Source organism: Vombatus ursinus, unplaced genomic scaffold (genome assembly GCF_900497805.2).
Source record: "Vombatus ursinus unplaced genomic scaffold, bare-nosed wombat genome assembly UNPS02014781.1, whole genome shotgun sequence".
In the NCBI taxonomy this organism is placed as follows: Eukaryota; Metazoa; Chordata; class Mammalia; order Diprotodontia; family Vombatidae; genus Vombatus; species Vombatus ursinus.
This window is the reverse complement of record NW_020954559.1, coordinates 13564824-13583223: the sequence shown is the minus strand read 5'-3', so window position 1 is coordinate 13583223 and position 18400 is coordinate 13564824. Positions and strand designations below refer to the sequence as shown.

General features: G+C 40.0%; 1 protein-coding gene across 2 annotated transcripts in view; it reads right to left on the bottom strand.

The window, feature by feature from the left end:
* Nucleotides 1–10501, bottom strand: part of LOC114046234 (guanine nucleotide exchange factor DBS-like) — a 366695-nt gene extending 356194 nt beyond the window's left edge. For both annotated transcript variants that reach the window (XM_027866483.1, XM_027866484.1), the window contains exon 1: nucleotides 10302–10501. The gene's annotated coding sequence lies outside the window, so the exon portion shown is untranslated. The remainder of the gene's footprint in view (nucleotides 1–10301) is intronic.
* Between the last annotated feature and the right edge of the window lie 7899 nt (nucleotides 10502–18400).

Below are 18400 nucleotides of genomic sequence, written 5' to 3'. Positions count from 1 at the left end.
TTTCATCTATCAATGTTTACCAATTAGTGGGGCAGCTAGGTGGTGTAGTGGATAGAACACCAGCCCTGGATTCAGGAGGACCTGAGTTCAAATCCGGCCTCAGACACATAACACTTACTAGCTGTGTGACCCTGGGCAAGTCACTTAACCCCATTGCCTAACCAAAAAAAATATTTACCAATTAGAAAGTAAAACATTACTATTAGTATTATTATAAAAACAGTTTTGACTAGAGAATGGGAGTGTTTGAAGGGGGGGAGGGGAAGCCCATTTTCAGTTGTATGAAAGGCAATCCTATGGTAAACTTGTTCTGCAGAGCCCTTGAGTACAGAACTAGGCACATTACAATGGAGATTTGCAGAAAAGATTTCAGTTTGATGTAAGGAAAAACTTTTTAATAATCAGAATTATCCACAAGTTTAATGAGATGCCTTGGGAGGTAATGAGGTGGAAGGAGAGATTTCTGTTCATCAAAGGTTTTCAGTGAAGACTTGATAACCACTTTTTGCTGATGTCATAATGGAAATTCTTGTTCAGATATAGATCAGGGTATTGAATTCTTGAGATCCTGTGTCCAATGGTGTACAAAACATTTCAAAACCGTAGTCTGATACTTTAATGCCACAAAGCAGGAGGAAACCTTTATGATTTCTTCACTCACGATGTTTCTTCCAAAACATTCTTACACATAGAATTCCCTCCCTTTTACCCCAATTAAACTATCTCCCTTTCTTTACTAAAATAGGTCTTGAGATCCCATGTCTTCGATCAGTTCTGGTCCCCAGATAGGTAGGATCACACACACACACACACATATGCATGCATATGCACACTTGTATGCACACTCTTCCTCCTTCTACCCTTCATCTATGGCTTCTTTCTTATTGGCCACTCCACAAAAAAAAATCATGCTTTTATTTCTGCTTAACATTTTAACTTTTTAACTTTTTTTTATTGTTCATGTATACTTTGTCAGTTTCCTTATTTTAAACATTTTAGATTTTTTACTCCTACTTCAGGAGTAAAGAAGAGCTATCTATCATAACAGACAAAAGATAAAAATACTACAATGTAAGCCACTTATTTGCATGGTCTAGCATTCATGTGGTTTTTAGTTCCCTTCCAATTTCTAAGAGCCAAAACTAAGAGAGGGATAACTAGGGATTTTTTTCAAGGACACTATATTTTAAAGGGTTCTAAAATCAGCAGCATCCTTGGGATTAAAGGGACCTCGACCCAGGTGAATGCTACACACTCTGGAATCCCTACCCTGTTCCCTCATTGACCCAAGTGAAAAAATTTCTAGTTGTGGCTCTGTAAGTTCTACTCCAAGAATTTTTAAAATAAGCTTGACTGGCAGTCAATTTAAGTTTCAGAGGAAAAAAAAATCCCAACTAGTCCCTGCTCATATTTATTCCCAATGCCTCAAAAAATATTGTAATTCTTTTTAATGCAAATGAAAGAGAATAAGGCCCTCCAATGTGGGTATACAGCATGCATATATATGCATGTGTAAAGACCTACAGCTTATTTATCAATAAAGGATTACATGTAGGATAATATATTTAGAGTTGAGTAGAAAATTGGGAAGAAAGGTTATGTAATCCAACCCCCTCAATTTTACAAATGAGGAATTAAGGCCAAGAACTATCAAGTGATGTGCTCAAGGTCATAGGTTATAAGTGGCAGATAAATCACTTTGAGTAAAATGAGTATGTTGGATTCAATCCCTCAGGTACCTTTCTCACTTTAAAATTTACAGTTCTAAAATATTTTCCCTGGGTAGAAACTGTAGTTCCTTTTTTCTTCCTGGTGGACACATTTGAAACATTTGAAATCACTTTAAGATGAGAGGAAACTGAGAGGAACATTCTTCACTCTTCCACTCATTACAAACTAAGTTAATTTGTCCTTGTACAGATTTATACAGCACACACAGAACAGGTAGAAAAGTCCAATTGTTGAAAACCATACCCTCTGTGTTAGGGATAAGTACTAAAATTGAGACTTCCTCAAATTGGTTGGCTCAACAGGCATCAGTAAAAAGAAATCTTAATTTTATGCCTAGGACAACCAGCTGAAGGGGAAACAAGGTCAGAGCTGCCTTTCCTAAAGGTCCCTCCCCTTTGTCTAATGAGATTCAGTTTCTTAAGGACTAGGTACTTAGATTGGGTTTGGAGCTATATATGGAGACCGGAAATATCAACTGGGGAAAGAAAGCATACTACAGTTATCTCTTCCATATCGTAGTTTCAATATATTTGGCGTCAGCATAAGAAATTTCTGTAAATGGGAATTTAGGGGGAGTTTTGTGGAAGCCACAGATGACACATGAAGGCCAGCAAACACACAGCCTATGACCAAATACTTAACTCAAATTTTACAGTCAGGTACTGTAAACACACCACAAAAGAAAAAGAAAAAATTCAGACTTCTTCTCTGCTACAAAATGAGGGCCAAAAAATTTTCCAGATCTCAGGGGTGCTGCATCCCTAACCTTCCGTGATTAGAATGGATAACTGTATGAGAAAAGCATTGGGCTTGAGAGTCAAAGGTTCAGTTACTGTTGTTTGGTACTCTCCCTGACCCCATCTGGGGTTTTCTTGGCAAAAATGGAGTGGTTTGCCATTTCCTTCTGCAGTTCATTTTACAGATGAGGAAACTGAGGCAAACAGGGTTAAAAGACTTGCCCAGGACCATATAGCTAATAAGTACCTGAGGATAGATCTGAATTCAGATCTTCCGAACTCCAGGCACTATGCCACCTAGCTGCCCCCAAAGGATTTGGGTTCAAATCCCAACTTGATTGCTCATCAGCCATATGAACTTTGACCAAGATACCTCTCCTGCCTGGGCAACCATTTACTCATTTATAAGATGAGAAGGTTGAATTTGATTATCTCTAAAGTATCTTCTATCTCTAAACCCCATGAATGCCTTCATTACAGGTAAGGGAGCTAAGGCCTTTTGGACAACAGCATTTGAAATTGTTACAGGGTGAGAACTGAGAAATCCTGAAAAACACAGGCTAAAAAGGCGCTACAATGAAATGTAACCTTAAAGAATGAGCAAATCAGCTGTTTCCTTGGAAGATGATGTCTGCAAGGGCACAAAAAAATGGATTTTTGTAATCGCTAACGTGTTCCCGAAAGAGTAAAGGGGAGCTCCAATCTGAAGGAGAATCAAGCTGAGGTTTCACTTTCTGGGAAACTTTAAATGATGGTAGAAATGCAGTATCATCATAATAGTTCTTAATTTTTGCACAGTAAATAACAGCTGTCTTTAGGCTTCAAAAAAAGAGTACGATAATGCATCAGAACACAGAATCAGATAGCCTTTGAGCCAATTGTATTCCCAGATATGTAACTTCCCTGTGAATGTCGACTATAACCCGGTTTTTATCTGTCTACCAATATCAATGTTATCAATCATCCTAAAAGTACCTATTGCTTCTTTACTAAATGGCCCGTATAGCAGGGAGGCAAGTGGGGGAGAGGTTTGTGTGCCCTAAGGAAATTAGACAAAGAGATTCCACTACACTTGCTGGTTTGTGTGTGTGTGGTGTGCATGTTTTAAGAAATAAAAAGCAAGTTACCCCTGAGATACAGCAGAGAACAGAAGGCAATTGTGCTGATATTCCTGAGATCTCCCAGTCTCCACACCTGCTGTTTAGCTGCTAAAGTTATAAAAAAAAAAAAGACAGTCTCTTTTATCTCTCTACCTTTCTTCAGTTCCAGTCATGCCAAGAAAAGCAGTCGTTTGCCCAGGGCATTTATCAATACTGTTTTGCATTTTGTCTTTTCTCTAAAGTCAAAATTCTGAATGGGATGGACATAAAAAATGCTTTCCAATTTACCCCTAAAGAGAATCTCAACATCTGCAAATGTATTTTCCCATCAAATTTGTCAAACCACATATACTTTCCTCCCTTCCCTGCTTCAATAAAAATTTGTTGGCCTAATTTTGTTTATTAGAGTCTTCTTTGTTCTGTTAATAGCCTAGGGTAATTATTTCATTCTGTTACTGAAATATAGGCCAAGTCAAAGAGTTCACCTGATTTCTCTTCAAAATCCTAGTTATCTTTGATTCTTCCCCTCCTCCACTTCTTCTCATCCAGTCATTTACTAAGTCCTTCTAATTCTATCCTCATAATTTCTCAAAGCCACTCCTTCCTTCCTCTTTATTCCCAGTGCCAACACCCTGGTCAAAACCTTCATTACTGTCCACCTCTCCTGCAGACTTCCCACCCCTACTCTCCATTTTATCCTTTATAACACTGTCAGACTAATCTTCCACATGATAGATGTGGACATATCACTCTTACTCAAAAGACTCCTAGATGTCTATGAAGAATGAAAAACAAAACACTTATTCAGTGCTTAAAAGGTGCCAAATAAACAGAAAAAAAAATGTGACAGTCCCTGCTTTCAAGGAGCTCACACTCTTAAAGTTCTGCTGCAGGACAGATGGAAAGGGTTGGCCTAAGTGCAGCAGGGCAAATGGCAAGACCTATGAATCTTTAGGCTATTTCAGTCAATCAGATGACCGTGCGGGGGGGGGGGGGGGGGGGGGGGGGGGCAGACGGAAACGACAGGGTATAGAAGGTTAAGTCCTGAAGGACCCTATGATAAAATGGCAGGGAAGATAATAAGTCCTGGTGGTCCTCTAGCTCATCAAAAGGAATATATGTACATACACACACACACACACACACACATATGTTTTATATGTACTTTTTTCGTGTTGTATCCACCTTTAGAATGTGAGTTTCCCTAAGACAAGAACCATATTTTTTTTAGTCTTTTTTTATATCTCCAGCACTTACCATATAACACGCATTAAATGTCTGTTGACCAACTCTGCTCCTTCAAATCCTATGAGCAGTCAAGCAGCGCCAGGCAAGGGGGTGCTACCACAGTGGGGGCACCACTTCCTGTCCCCTAGAGATCCAGGTCCTCCTGAGTAAAGATCCACCTCCTTTGCTCAGACCATGGGGTTCTCCACAATCTGATGTCATGTTTATCCCAAACTACTTCCTTGAAAATATTCTACATTCCAGTCAAACAGGACTACTCACAATCCTTTTGTAGTAGATTTTTTCCTCACAATTTTTTGGTTCCTTCTCCCCTCCAAGCCCAGCCAAAAATCCCTTCCCAGGACAGGCAGAGCTCTAAGAACTAGAGAAAGTTCTGTGTTCTAATCAACAAAGAATCCTATTCTGCCTTTGGGGAATATCAGTTATTCCCACCACTCCTCTTTGAATGAGAGTAACAGATAAAACTGGGAGATTGCAGACTACACCTTTGTGTGGGGGAGGGAAGGGGGTAAGAGAGAATTTGTTGCAATCTAAATTACTCCTGAGTAACTTGTCTGAAAACAATTTAAAGTGTATCTGTCAAATAATGATATGTATATAGTACTTTAAAGTTAAAGCAATTTACATATATTTCACCAGAATAGAAAATATTCCTAGGAGAGAAACAAAATATGAAGTAGTACCTTGGATAGTCTATGAGGTACACTTTGCAGCAAATAAAGAGTTTTATTCATCAAGCAAAATGGTTTTGTTGAAAAAGATGGCTTGATTTGCATCAGAGAACTTTGAGGTCCTAACTTCAACACTTTCTAGTAAGTAACTAGCAAGTTAGAACTTCTGATTTCCTGTTTGTTGTTGTTGTCGAGTCCTTCAGTCAGAGCTGACTCTTCCTGACCTCATCCGGTGCTGTCTATGGGGTTTTCTTGCCAAAGATACTGAAGTGGTTTACCATTTCCTTCTCTGTTGGATTAAGGCAAACAGAGGTCAAGTTACTTGCCCAAGGTCACACTGCTAGTAAATATCAGGTCAGATTTGAACTCAGCTTTTCCTGAAGAAGGAAATGGCAAACCACTCCAGTATCTTTGCCAAGAAAACCCCAAATGGGTTCACTTAGAGTCAGACATGACTGATATGACAGAACAACAACCACCTCTGACTGGAGAGCTAGTGCTCTTATCTCTGTACCATAAGCACTATATGAAACATCCCTTGCATCTGTAATCATATATTTGATTATTGTTGGGGGTTTGATCCAAACCCGAAATTTCAACTTCAGAAAGATAGAAGTATGTAAACACTTTCTACAATGTAGTAACTTGTTTTGGAGAATTGCTGGGTAAAAGACTAAATGACCTTGCCAGGATCACACAACCATCAGAGGTGAGACTTGACCTGTGTCTTCTGACTCCAAGGCTTGTCCCTTTATCTCCTCCTCCCCTCCCATGCTGGAGGCAGCTAGGTGGCCCAGTGGATAGAGCACCGGGCCTTGATTCAGGAAGACCTGAGTTAAAATATAGCCTGTGTGACCTGGGCAAGTCACTTAACCTCTGTTTCCCCCAATCCACTGGAGAAGGAAATGGCAAACCATTCACTAGAATGGCAAAGATACTAATCTTTGCCAAGAAAATCACATGAGCAGTATTGGCATGCTATGGTCCATGGGATCCCATGCTCCCTCTCCTTGGTCATTAACCATGCATATAATAAAGTCTCAAAGGACAATAGAAATCGTCAAATTCTGAAGGTCAAAAGGACTTTAAAGTCTTTTTTTAAAGTCATGATTTTGTTGGTTTAGGGAACTTAAGTCCTAGTGAGCTGCCTGAGGTCAAAGGTGACACTTGAACCCAGATCTTCCAGGCTTATATCAGCAGAGGAGAAAACTGAGGCCAGAGTAAATAAGGACTTAACTGAAACAAACAGGAAATTTCGGTAGAACAGGTTAATATCTCCTGATTCCTAGTTCAGTGGTTTAATTACACTGTATAGTATCAGACAGACAAAACTGTCCATTCAGCATCTTTGACTAAGTATACCTTTATTTGCACATTTATTTCAAAATCCATTATTCTGGAAGGTTTTTTGTAATTAAAATAGTTTTTTTAAAAAAAAACTTAAAATACTAAGGATTTCTCCTTTGAAGTTTATTATAATTACCTCTTTGAAACACTGAGACACTTAACTTTTTCAAGATAAATGTTCAAATTTGAGTTAAAGTCTTCTATAATAGAATTCTAAACCTCGCTAAAGATGGCTCTCAAAGAGAAAGTTAATCTCAGAGTAGTCACAGCAACATGTTAAATTGAGACTTCACCAAACTTCAAAGGCATATGTAGAGAATCATGTTCAGATTTACTACAGGAAGACAGGACTTCCAATTACATAAAATCCTTTCATCTTTCAGGTGTACACTGTTCATTCCAATATGCAAATCTCACAATATTCATATGCTAACAGATTCTCTCTCGCTGTCATTTCTATTCTCTTCATTCCTATTCATGTGCAGGGTACCCCTGCAACCAAATTTTAACTCTCCTCATTCTCCAAATGCATACACATTAGGAAAAAAAAAAGGAAGTTAAAATACATGTATATGTGTGTGTCTCAAAACTAGGTATATAGTAAAGGCCATTTAATATGAAGTCATTTGTCAGTAAATGTCAAAAGGGGCTTAATACCACCTTATTATATAATAACCCTTTACATTTTCATGATGCTTTCATAGCTCTCATTTGATTCTTATAACCCTGTGACACAGGCAATGCAGTAATTATTAACCCTCATTTTACGGATAAGCCTGAGGCACCAAACTTAAATGCTTTGTCATAGGTCATGAAATTAGCTACAGAACCAACACGACTTAATCCTAGGTTTCCTGAATCTGAACATAGTTCCTTTCCTACTACGTCCCTCAGTACAGAGACATAATTTTACTAATGTAACGACCTGCGTGTGATAGACTTAGGTGGGTCTTTCAAACTTGTTTTTATGGTCACAGATTTGGAGCTGGAAGGAGCCTCCCAAGTCATCCAACCCAATCTTTCATTTTACAGATAAGCAAACTGAGGCCCAGAGAGGTTAAGCAAATTGCCCAAGGTCACACAGATAAAAAGTGACAGAGCCAGAGTTGAGCCCAACTCTTCTGCCTTGTCTTTGTGCCAACTTTCTCCTTATCTCCGCACAGGTTTCAAACGAAAGCCATTTTCCATCCTTAGATGGATCTGATAAGGGAAGCTAAAGGAAAAATGATCTACACACAAGAAGAATTTGAAAGCCCTCCCAGTCCAGGTGAATTGTAGATTAGAGTGACTGGTTTAAAAGACAGTCATATAGACTCAAAGAACTGTTCTGAAATGCCTGGTGATGTTGTATCTCAATAAATCATAAACTTCTCTTAAGTGCCTACTATGTGTCAGGCACTGTGCTAAATGCTGGGGATAAAAAAAAAAAGCAAAAGCTGCCCTCAAAAAGAGTCCCTGCCCTCAAAGAGCTTACAGTCTAATGGGGGAGACAACATGCAAATAAATATATACAAAACAAACTATACAGGATAAATAGGAAATAATGAAAGAGGGAAAGCACTGGAATTAAGAAGGATGAGGGAAGGGTTTCTAGAAGGTGGATTTTTGTTGGGACTTAAAGAAAGCCAGGGAGGTCTCTAGTTGAAGCAGAGGAGGAAGACCATTCCAGGTATCAGAGATAGCCAGAGAAAAAGCCAGGAGCCTGTCTTGTTTATAGAGCAGTAAGGAGACTGATGTCACTGGATCATAGAGTACTTGTCACGGAAGAAGGTGGAAGGAGGCTGAAAGGGGGCTAGTTTATGAACAGTATTGAAGGCCCTTCATAACAGGAGTTGTTATTAATTCCTGGAGGCAATAGTATTTCTTGATGTATGGGTACCCCAGGGAATCTAAGTGCTCCTGCAATTCTAATGGGATGAAGTGACCAGGGAGGCATCCCCCCTCCCTTATTTTCTAAAACTCTATTCTATTTTTATAATGTTGGCCCTGCCTGTTACTGTCACGTATCCTGGTAACCTCCCACTCACTAGTCATCTGAACATCCTGCCCTTACTATACAGCTAAAGTTTCCCATTTACACTCCACAGAGCTACTGACAGAGAGCTCACCTGTTGCTCTTCGGCTCACCACTGAGATTGATCCTCACTGAATGCAGAATTTCCCCCTAAAATTAAGAGTCTAGTGTTAACTTGCCTTCTCTAGTATGGAAGCTTCCCCATCCTGCACCTTTCTATTTCAGATTTCCGACACCAGATCTGGGAGTTTAAAGCTGGTTGTAATAATACCTCAGGCAGGTACCAAAAAAAAAAAAAAGTTGCAGGGAAAATGCCAATGAGTTTTCGTAAATATTGCAAATGACGCTTTTCCCCAATTTGTATTTGATGTTAGAAACAGTTAGCTAAGGCTGAATTGACCCTTTCTCAATACCTAAAATGAAAAGTCTAATACTTTGCTCCTCCTCCAAGCGTGGTAAAAGCAGTCTAGGGAACGATTCCTTCAAAGACTACAGAAGAGCCCAGTTCCAATGCTCAAGTCTTCTCAATGACTCTCATAAGGTTTATCAAACCAAACCAAAGGTTCAGGTTTAAGCAAACATGGATCCACAAAGCAATAAATGAATCGGGAGAAATGCAACTAACCTGTTCTTCTATTGTTTTGTTTGTTTGTTTGTTTGTTTCGTACCATTCCAAATGACAAGAAAGCTCTCTTTCCCCCAAACTTCCTCTTTCTTTACCAAGCTTGCCAATAGAAAGTGTCCTTGGTAGAAGATTCATAGGTTGTTGAAAATCTCTCTCCTGAAGTCACTAATGCAAGAGGCGTCACTTGTAAAGTGTAACCCTTTCTCATCTTTTCCCCTGCCACCTTCCGCCGAACCCCCCCCCCCAAAAAAGAAACAAAGCTGTTTACACTCTTCATCAACTGGCTCTGCTGACCCGTAGTTTGACTTTAAAGATTTTGGTGTAGGATCCCCCCCACACGGAGGCCAATCCCTAGTTAAACTAGTTCGTTTCCTAACGGCCGCCGCAAAGGGAACAATGGTGGTCCATGCTCAACATCCCAGTAACAAAAGCATGAATGCATGCCCATCACCCACAGATTCCTACTGACAGGTTGCTTTTATTAGCATCCCTTGGCGGGGAAGACGAAAGTGAGGGACCCACGAGGGGCTCTTCATTCTTCATCCGAAGCGCTGGGGAGCAGGTGGAAGGGCGGGCGAGCCGGCTGGGACCTCCGCGGCGCCGGCAACTTGGGGCTGAGCCCAGGACTCCCGCCTAGCTCAGCCCCAGGGGGCAGCCCGCGCAAACCCGGCGGCAGTTGCAACCATCGCAGGCGGCTTAAGGGAAGAGTCGTGTCTCTTCGGTGGTACCCCTGGGGAGGTAGTCAGCACTACCGAGTTACAAGCTTTGTGGACTAGAGAAGCAGAAGAAAGACAACAAAGCACACAGGTTGCATGCATGCGTACTGACCTCGGAGCAGGGTCCTTGCCGGGGGTCCGGGCGGTGATACCAACAACCAAAGATCGTTTGGGGACCGGGGCCAGAGCGGACTGGCAACTGATTCGTAGCAGCTACAGACTAACAACCAGCGAACGAGAGCGACAGCTACAGACTTACAACCGGCCAGAGAAAGCTGCAGCCGGCTGGCTCCGCTGAGCGCCGGGCAGGCGAGGAGCTAGGAGCGAGAAAAAGCCACCGCCTCCGCTGCGCCTGGGCGGGCTTTAGCACCGCCTCCCTGATCCCCTAGCACTGGCTCGCTCCGGCGTCTGCGGATGCTACCAAATGCTCGCTTCTCCGTGGAGGAGCCTGACCAAATTCGCCAGGGCCAGTGGGAAGATGGGGAGGGGAAAGAGGGAGCAAAAGTACTCTTGAGGGGCCGCTGAATGAGCTGGGGGAAGAACTTTCTCCTATATCGAAGACTCCACTAAGTCCCCTCTCTGAACTTAGATGAAGCCCTAACAACGAAAGAGTGGTACCTAAATACACCTTATTCTGCCCTACTTGGGTTTAACCTGAAGTCAATGGTTTTTATGTTGAGGCAGTAGCCTTTCGCCCCGATCTCCCCTTGTCATTTTTTTTTTTTTTTTTGCATTTCCCCTTAACATTTCACTTACAATAACCCTCTCAGTCGGGTCAGACTCTTCGTAACCTCATTTGGGATTTTCTTGGCAAAGATACTAGAGTGGTGTGCCTTTTCCTCCTCCAGCTCGTTATACAGATGAGAAACTGAGGCAAACTGGGCTAAATGACTTGCCCAGGGTCACACTACTAACTTTTTTTTTAGGCAATTGGGGTTAAGTGACTTGCCCAGGATCACACAGCTAGTAAGTGTCAAGTGTCAAGTCTGAGGTCAGATTTGAACTCAGGTTCTTCTGACTTCAGGGCCAGTGCTCTATCCACTGCACCACCTACCTGCCTCTGTCTAGTAAATTTCTGAGGTTGGATTTGAACTCAAGAAGATGAGTCTTCCTGACTCCAGGCCCAGTAGTCTATCCACCCTACCACCTAGCTGCCTTAACTTCTACTTATAAGCCACTTACCAATTCATGACTTAGTGCCCATCCCTCCCAACCGCCTTCTTGCCTGTTCTGTTGCATTATGAAAATAAAATTCAGAGTGTGATTGGCATGGTCTCCCTAAAACAGGGTAAATGAGATTGTGGCTGAATTTGAACTGGTAGCTGAATTTGAACTGCTGACTGGATTTGGAAGCGTGCCTGGGATTTGTTTCATTTTGGCATGCTCCTGTTTAGTATTTATTTGTTCAGAGAAATAAACAGCAACTGACTTGTGAAGCTTCCTGGGGACTCCTGCAGCCGTGTGTCAATAACAACGCCTGTTCTCAGCCGCACAGTGTCAGTGACTTTGTGGTCACAATCTCTGTGGCTGAAGCAAGAGACAGGCATTTGGGCTTTGACCAAGCAATTAATATTACCCTTGAAAGTTGTTGGTGAACAAAGGAGCCCAAAGGTAACTAACTGGAAGCTCAGAATACAGAGAGGATCTAGGCCACGGAAAAGTAAGGAGAATGCTTCTGCCTTGTAATGGGGCTTCATAAGCGCTAGGGGCAAATATTGAAAGGTACTGGCAATAGTAGACACAAAATGGCCTTGGAGGATACTTGGTTTCAGTGTTAGTAAAGCTTGTGTTCAAGGCCTCCTTTGACACATACAGGCTAAGTGACTGTGAGAAGGTAAAAACACTGCAGGAAACTCTCTAAGGTTATATGTTACAAAACTGTTTCAGATCTATTTAGGCATGAGGTATGGAATGTTTGCTTATTGAGAGTTCCCCCACATCAGTAAAATCTCAGATCTTGGTAAAAACAAACAAACAAACAAACAAACAAAACAAGGAAACAGCAAGATCTTTGAAATGGAAGGCATCTTAGAGATCATTCAGCACAATTGCCACCCAATACAAGACTCTTCTCTGTAACATTCCTGACTAAAGGTCAGTTAGTCTCTGCTTGAACGCTTCCAGTGATGGGAAACTCTATCTCATAAGGCTGTCCTTTCTGGTTTTTGTATAACTTTATTAAAAGGGAATTTACATTGGGTTAAAATCTACCTCCTTGAAGCTTGTATCCATTATCTTTAAATTGTTTCCCTTTAATTCCACAGGCGGCACTTCAAAGATGTGATAAGAGCTATCCTATCTACAACATCCTATTTTTCTAGGTTAAATATCCTATTGTCTCCCTCATTCCTAATGTAATATTGTTTTCAGCTTCTTTACCAGCCTGATGATCAAATCTAGAAGTTCTCTAATTTGGTTTTTTTAAAGCAAAAAACCCAAAACAGAAAGAAAACAAAACAAAACCCCAAACAAAAGTCCTATGATTTCATTGGAATAGGTCAGAGATTTCCAAAGAAGGAGGAAGGAAATGCCTTACCCCAAGGGGTCAATAATCAATCAATCAGGAGAAAGATAAGATGAATCCCATCTTCTCAATAGCTAATTGTTGGACTTGTCTCCAATACAAGACACCCTACCCTACTGCTGCAGTGTAAACTCCCAACCTCCTTGTTTCTGAGCTCCTTGGGGATCCTTAGGGTATTCAACACCTAACTGCTATCCTGGGACATCCAAAGAAGCAGCTACACAAATACCATTGGTAAAATTCTAGCCCACCACTCTGCCCCCTTGTATACCTACTCACTCCTCACCACCATCTCTTTGTGACTAAGGAAGACTCCCCCACCCCCATCCTCTAGGGCAGTGGCATTGAATAAGAATCCCATTCCCCCCCACCACCACCTTTTTGCTTTGGATGGCATAGAATGAGTTGCATAGGATGAGCAAGCATGGATGATTTGTGGCAGTTCATAGATTTATTATCTTTCCACCCAAACCCACCCCTCTTCCAAACTTTCCGATCATTATCAAGTGCGACACTATCCCTGTTCACCCATAATCAGAACCTTTGTTATCATCTTCCAAACCTCATTCTCCCTTAATTCACATATCCAAATACTTGCCAAATCTTGTCAGTTTTACACTCAAATCTATCTACCATCTGTCCCTTTTGTCACTACTTATACATCCACTCCCCTAGTTCAGACCCTCATCACATCTCTGCTTCAAGTGTCTGTCTTCTGCAGTCCAGCCTTCACATAGCATAGATTTTCCTGAAGCTCAAGTCTGACTTTGGTTTCTCCTATTGACTTGAAGATCAAATATTTCATCTTTATCTCATCTTTTTCATTTGTATTTTTGCAAAAGTTTTATAGTATATGTAATTATCAGTACAGTAATGCATGTATATGATTTAAAATAAGTAAATATTCACATGTTGGAGTTCATATTCAAAAAAGTATCCCTGATAGCAATATATAATCAAAAAATTTTGAAGCCACTGGTATAGGGATTTCCCAGTGAGGAATTCCTGGACTAGTATACATCTAAAACTGTTCTTCTACAATTTAAAAGTCTTAGAGCACTGATTGGTGCCTTGAGACTTTTAGGCACTTACCCAAGGTCACTCAATCAATATTTGTCAGAGGTGAGACTTGAACTTACATCTTCCTATCTCTGAGGCCAACTTTCTACCCACTATATTAGAATGCTCTTCTAAAATGTTGACCACCAAGATGGCAGAGTAAGAAGTAAGTTGTTCTCATACTCCCTCATTGACCTCTGAAAGCCTAAAAAATATCGACCCAGGAAAAACCCTAAGCCAGCAAAAAGACAGGGCACAGAAATCTTGTATCCCAGGAAGCTTGGAGTATTAATAGAAAAGGCCCAAAACGGGGAGCATTAAAGCACTGGAAGCATCCCAGCAAGCCAACGGCAAGCTCCACCTCAGCATACTGGGGGAGATCCTAAGACCCAGGTTGGCAGACCAGGACCCCGCCCCCAGAACCTCAATATAGGAAGGGGAACTGGTAGACACTAGCTTGGAAAACAACCACAGGCGATGGAGTTCTCCACCAGCGAAATCAGCCAGTGCCTCAACACAACTCTGGGAAGCACAACTACAGAACGCAAAGCCCCAGGCTAACAGAAGTCCACCAGCATGGAAACATCCCTATGCAAGGTCCAGGAGACCAGGAGCCAAACATTCAAGTGCAAGGCCCTGGTGAGCAGGAAAAGAAGTTTGGGTAAGTGTCCTTTTTGCTCCAGCAGGAGAACTCAGTTTTCTTGTAAAAAGTCAGTAAGTAGGTAAACACCATGAACAAAAAGCAGAAACAGAAAATGACCATAGATCTTATTTTGGGGAAAGGGAAGATCAAGGCACAAATTCAGAAGAGGACAACATTGTTAATATACCCATATCCGCAACCTCAAAGGGGAATGTGAACTGGTTTCAAGTCCAAAAAGTCTTTTTGGAAGAGCTCAAGAAGGATTTTAAAAGTCAAATAAGATAGGTAGAAGAAAAATTGGGAAAAGAAGTGAGAGATATGCAAAAGAGAGTCAATAGCTTGGAAAAGGAAGGAGCAAAATTAACTGTAGAAAACAAGTCTTTAAAAAGTAGAATTGGCCAAATGAAAAGAAGGCACAAAAACTCACTAAAGAGAAGAACTTCTTAAAAAGTAAAATGGGCCAAATAGAAAAGGAGGTACAAAATCTAATAGAAGAAAACAACTCCTTAAAAGTTAGAATGGGGCAAATAGATTACAGCAACTTATCACAAGAATAATACACTATGACCAGGTAGGATTTATACCAGGAATGCAGGGCTGGTTCAATGTTAGGAAAACTATCAGCATAGTTGACCAAATCAACAACAAAACTAACAGAAATCATATGATTATCTCAATAGACGCAGAAAAAGCATTTGACAAAATACAACACTCAGTTCTACTAAAAACACTAGGAATAGGAGTAAATAGCATAGGAGTAAATGGAGTCTTCCTTAAAATGATAGATAGCATCTATCAAAAAACTATCAGCAAACACCATATGCAATGGTGATAAGCTTGAAGCATTTCCAATAAGATAGAGGGTGAAACAAGGAAGTCCATTATCACCACTGATATTCAATATTGTGCTAGAAATGTTAGCTGTAGCAATTAGAGAAGAAAAAGAAATTGAAGGAATTTGAATAGGCAAAGAAGAAACAAAACTCTCACTCTTTGCAGATGATATAATGGTATATTTAGAGAATCCTAGAGAAGTAAAAAATTACTTGAAATAATAAACAAAGCAGGATATAAAATAAACCCACACAAATCATTGGCATTTCTATATATTACTAACAAAACCCAGTAGCAAGAGACAGAAAGAGAAATTCCATTTAAAATTACTGTAGACATTAAAAATATTTAGGAGTCTACTTGCCAAAACAAAACCAGGAACCATATGAACAGAATTACAAAACACTTTTCACACAAATAAAGTCAGATCTAAATAATTGGAAAAATATCAGTTGCTCATGGGTAGGCCAGGCTAATATAATAAAAATGACAATTCTAAAGCTAATTTACTTATTCAGTTCCATACCAATCAAACTACCAAAAAATTATTTTATAGAGCTACAAAAAACAATAACAAAATTCTTCTGGAAGAACAAAAAGTCCAGAATATCAAAGGAACTAATGAAAAGAAATGAAAGAGAAGGTGGCCTAGCTGTACCTGATCTTAAATTGTATTATAAAGCAGCAATTATCTAAACTACTTGGTACTGGCTAAGAAATAGAGTGGTGGATCAGGGAATAGGTTAAGCATGCAAGACACAACAGTCAATGACTATACTAATCTACTATTTGATAAATCCAAAGACTCCAGCTTCTGGGATAAGAAATCATTATTTAGCAAAAACTGCTGGGAAAACTGGAAAAATGTATGGCAGAAACTGGGCATAGACTAACATCTTATACCCTAAACCAAGATAAAGTCAAAATGGGTACATGATTTATATATAAAAACTAATACTATAGGCAAACTGGAAGCACAAGGAAAAGTTTGCCTTTCATATCTGTGGAAGAAAGATTTAAGATCAAACAAGAGATAGAGAACATTATGAAATGCAAAATGGACAATTGTGATTACATGAAATTGAAAAGTTTTTGCACAAATAAAGCCAATGCATCCAAGATTAGAAGGGAAACAGAAAACTGGGAAAGACTTTTTACAACCAATGTCTCTGATAAAGGCCTCATTTCTAAAATATATAGAGAACTGAGTCAAATTTATAAGAATACAAGTCATTTCCCAATTGATAAATGGTCAAAGGAAATCAATAGGCAGTTCTCAGAGGAAGAAACTAAAGCTATCCACAGTCATATGAAAAAATGCTCTAAATCACTATTGATTAGAGAAATACAAATCAAAACAACTCTGAGGTACCACATCACACCCATCAGATTGGGTAACATGACAAAACAAGACAATGAAAAATGTTGGAGAAAGTGTGGGAAAATTGGAACACTAATACATTGTTGGTGGAGTTGTGAAATGATCCAACCATTTTGGAGAGCAATTTGGGGCTATGCCCAAAGGGATATAAAATTGTGCCTACCCTTTGACCCAGCAATACCGCTTTTTAAAAATTTTTTTTTTATTTTTAGGCAACTGGGGTTAAGTGACTTGCCCAGGGTGACACAGCTAGTGTCAAGTGTTTGATCTGAGGCCAAATTTGAACTCAGGTCTTCCTGACTTCAGGGCTGGTGCTCTACCCACTGCGCCACCTAGCTGCCCCCCAGCAATACCATTTCTAGGGTTGTATCCCAAAGAGATCATAAAAATGGGAAAAGGACCCACATGTACAAAAATATTTGTAGCAGCTCTTTCTGTGGTGGCAAAGAATTGGAAATTGAGGGGATGCCCATCATTTGGGAAATGACTGAACAAATTGCGGTATATGAGTGTGATGGAATACTATTGTGCTATAAGAAATGATGAGCAGGCAGACTTCAAAAAACTTGGACAGACTTATACGAACTGATGCAGAGTGAAATGAGCAGAACCAGGAGAATGTTGTAAACAGCCACATTATAGGACGACTGACTTTGATAGACTTGGCTCTTCACAGCAATGCAAGAATCTAAGACAATTCCAAAAGATTCATGATGGAAATTGCTATCCACACCTAGAGAAAGAAATACAGAGTCTGAATGCAGATGGAAACATACTACTTGCTCTCCTTTTCCTTTGTTGTTTTGTTTTATTGCTTCATTCTCATGGTTCCTCCCATTAGTTCTAATATCCTTTACATCATGACTAATGGGAAAATATACTTACCATGAATGTATATGTAGAGCCTATATCAGAGTGCAGGCTGTCTTGGTGGGGGAGGGGAAGAAGTGAGAGGGGGAGAAAAATTAAAACTCAAAATCTTATGGAAGTGAATGTTGAAAACTAAAAATAAATAAATTAATTAAAAATAAATAAATAAATAACCCTGTCAGCTCTCCCTGGGGGTCTTCTGGCACAAATGAATGCAGATCACAAGAAACCTTTACTGAAAAAAAATCATAAAAATCAAAAATAAAATAAAATAAAATAAAACAAAATGTTGACCACAAGTGGTATGCTGGACTACCTGCAGAGAGCTGATTGTTACATCTTCAATGTGAACATTTTCACTTCAGGAATCAGCAAATGCAACAAATCTGGCCTTGATTTGTTGATTGTGTAGACTTAAGAAAGTGATAGAGAAACAATTAATAACACAGATTAATCTTAAAAGTATGTCATGGATACTCCCCTCCCCCCGAACCAATTGTTAAACATTTACCAATATACCCAAAATGGAACATAAAACTCAAGATCTAGTCTAACTGAACAGAGTCCTGTGAGACTTTTAACTTTTTATTCTACACATTACATACTTTTAATTAAGAACTTACTTTTTCCCACTAAAGTCCTTTTCTAATGCCTTACTATAACACTGAGGTAATCTCAGGTTCTTAAAGCTTATCTCAACAGAGTGCAATCTCTGGCAGGTCCAATCAAAATGGAAACCCTCAAGTTTGAAAAGAGTTACACAAGGATCAACCTAGCTAAATCCTGAGAATTATCATAGACAGTTGGCTCCCAGGTGATCAACTTCCTTTTTTTCTTTCCTTCCTTCCTTCCTTCCTTCCTTCCTTCCTTCCTTCCTTCCTTCCTTCCTTCCTTCCTTCC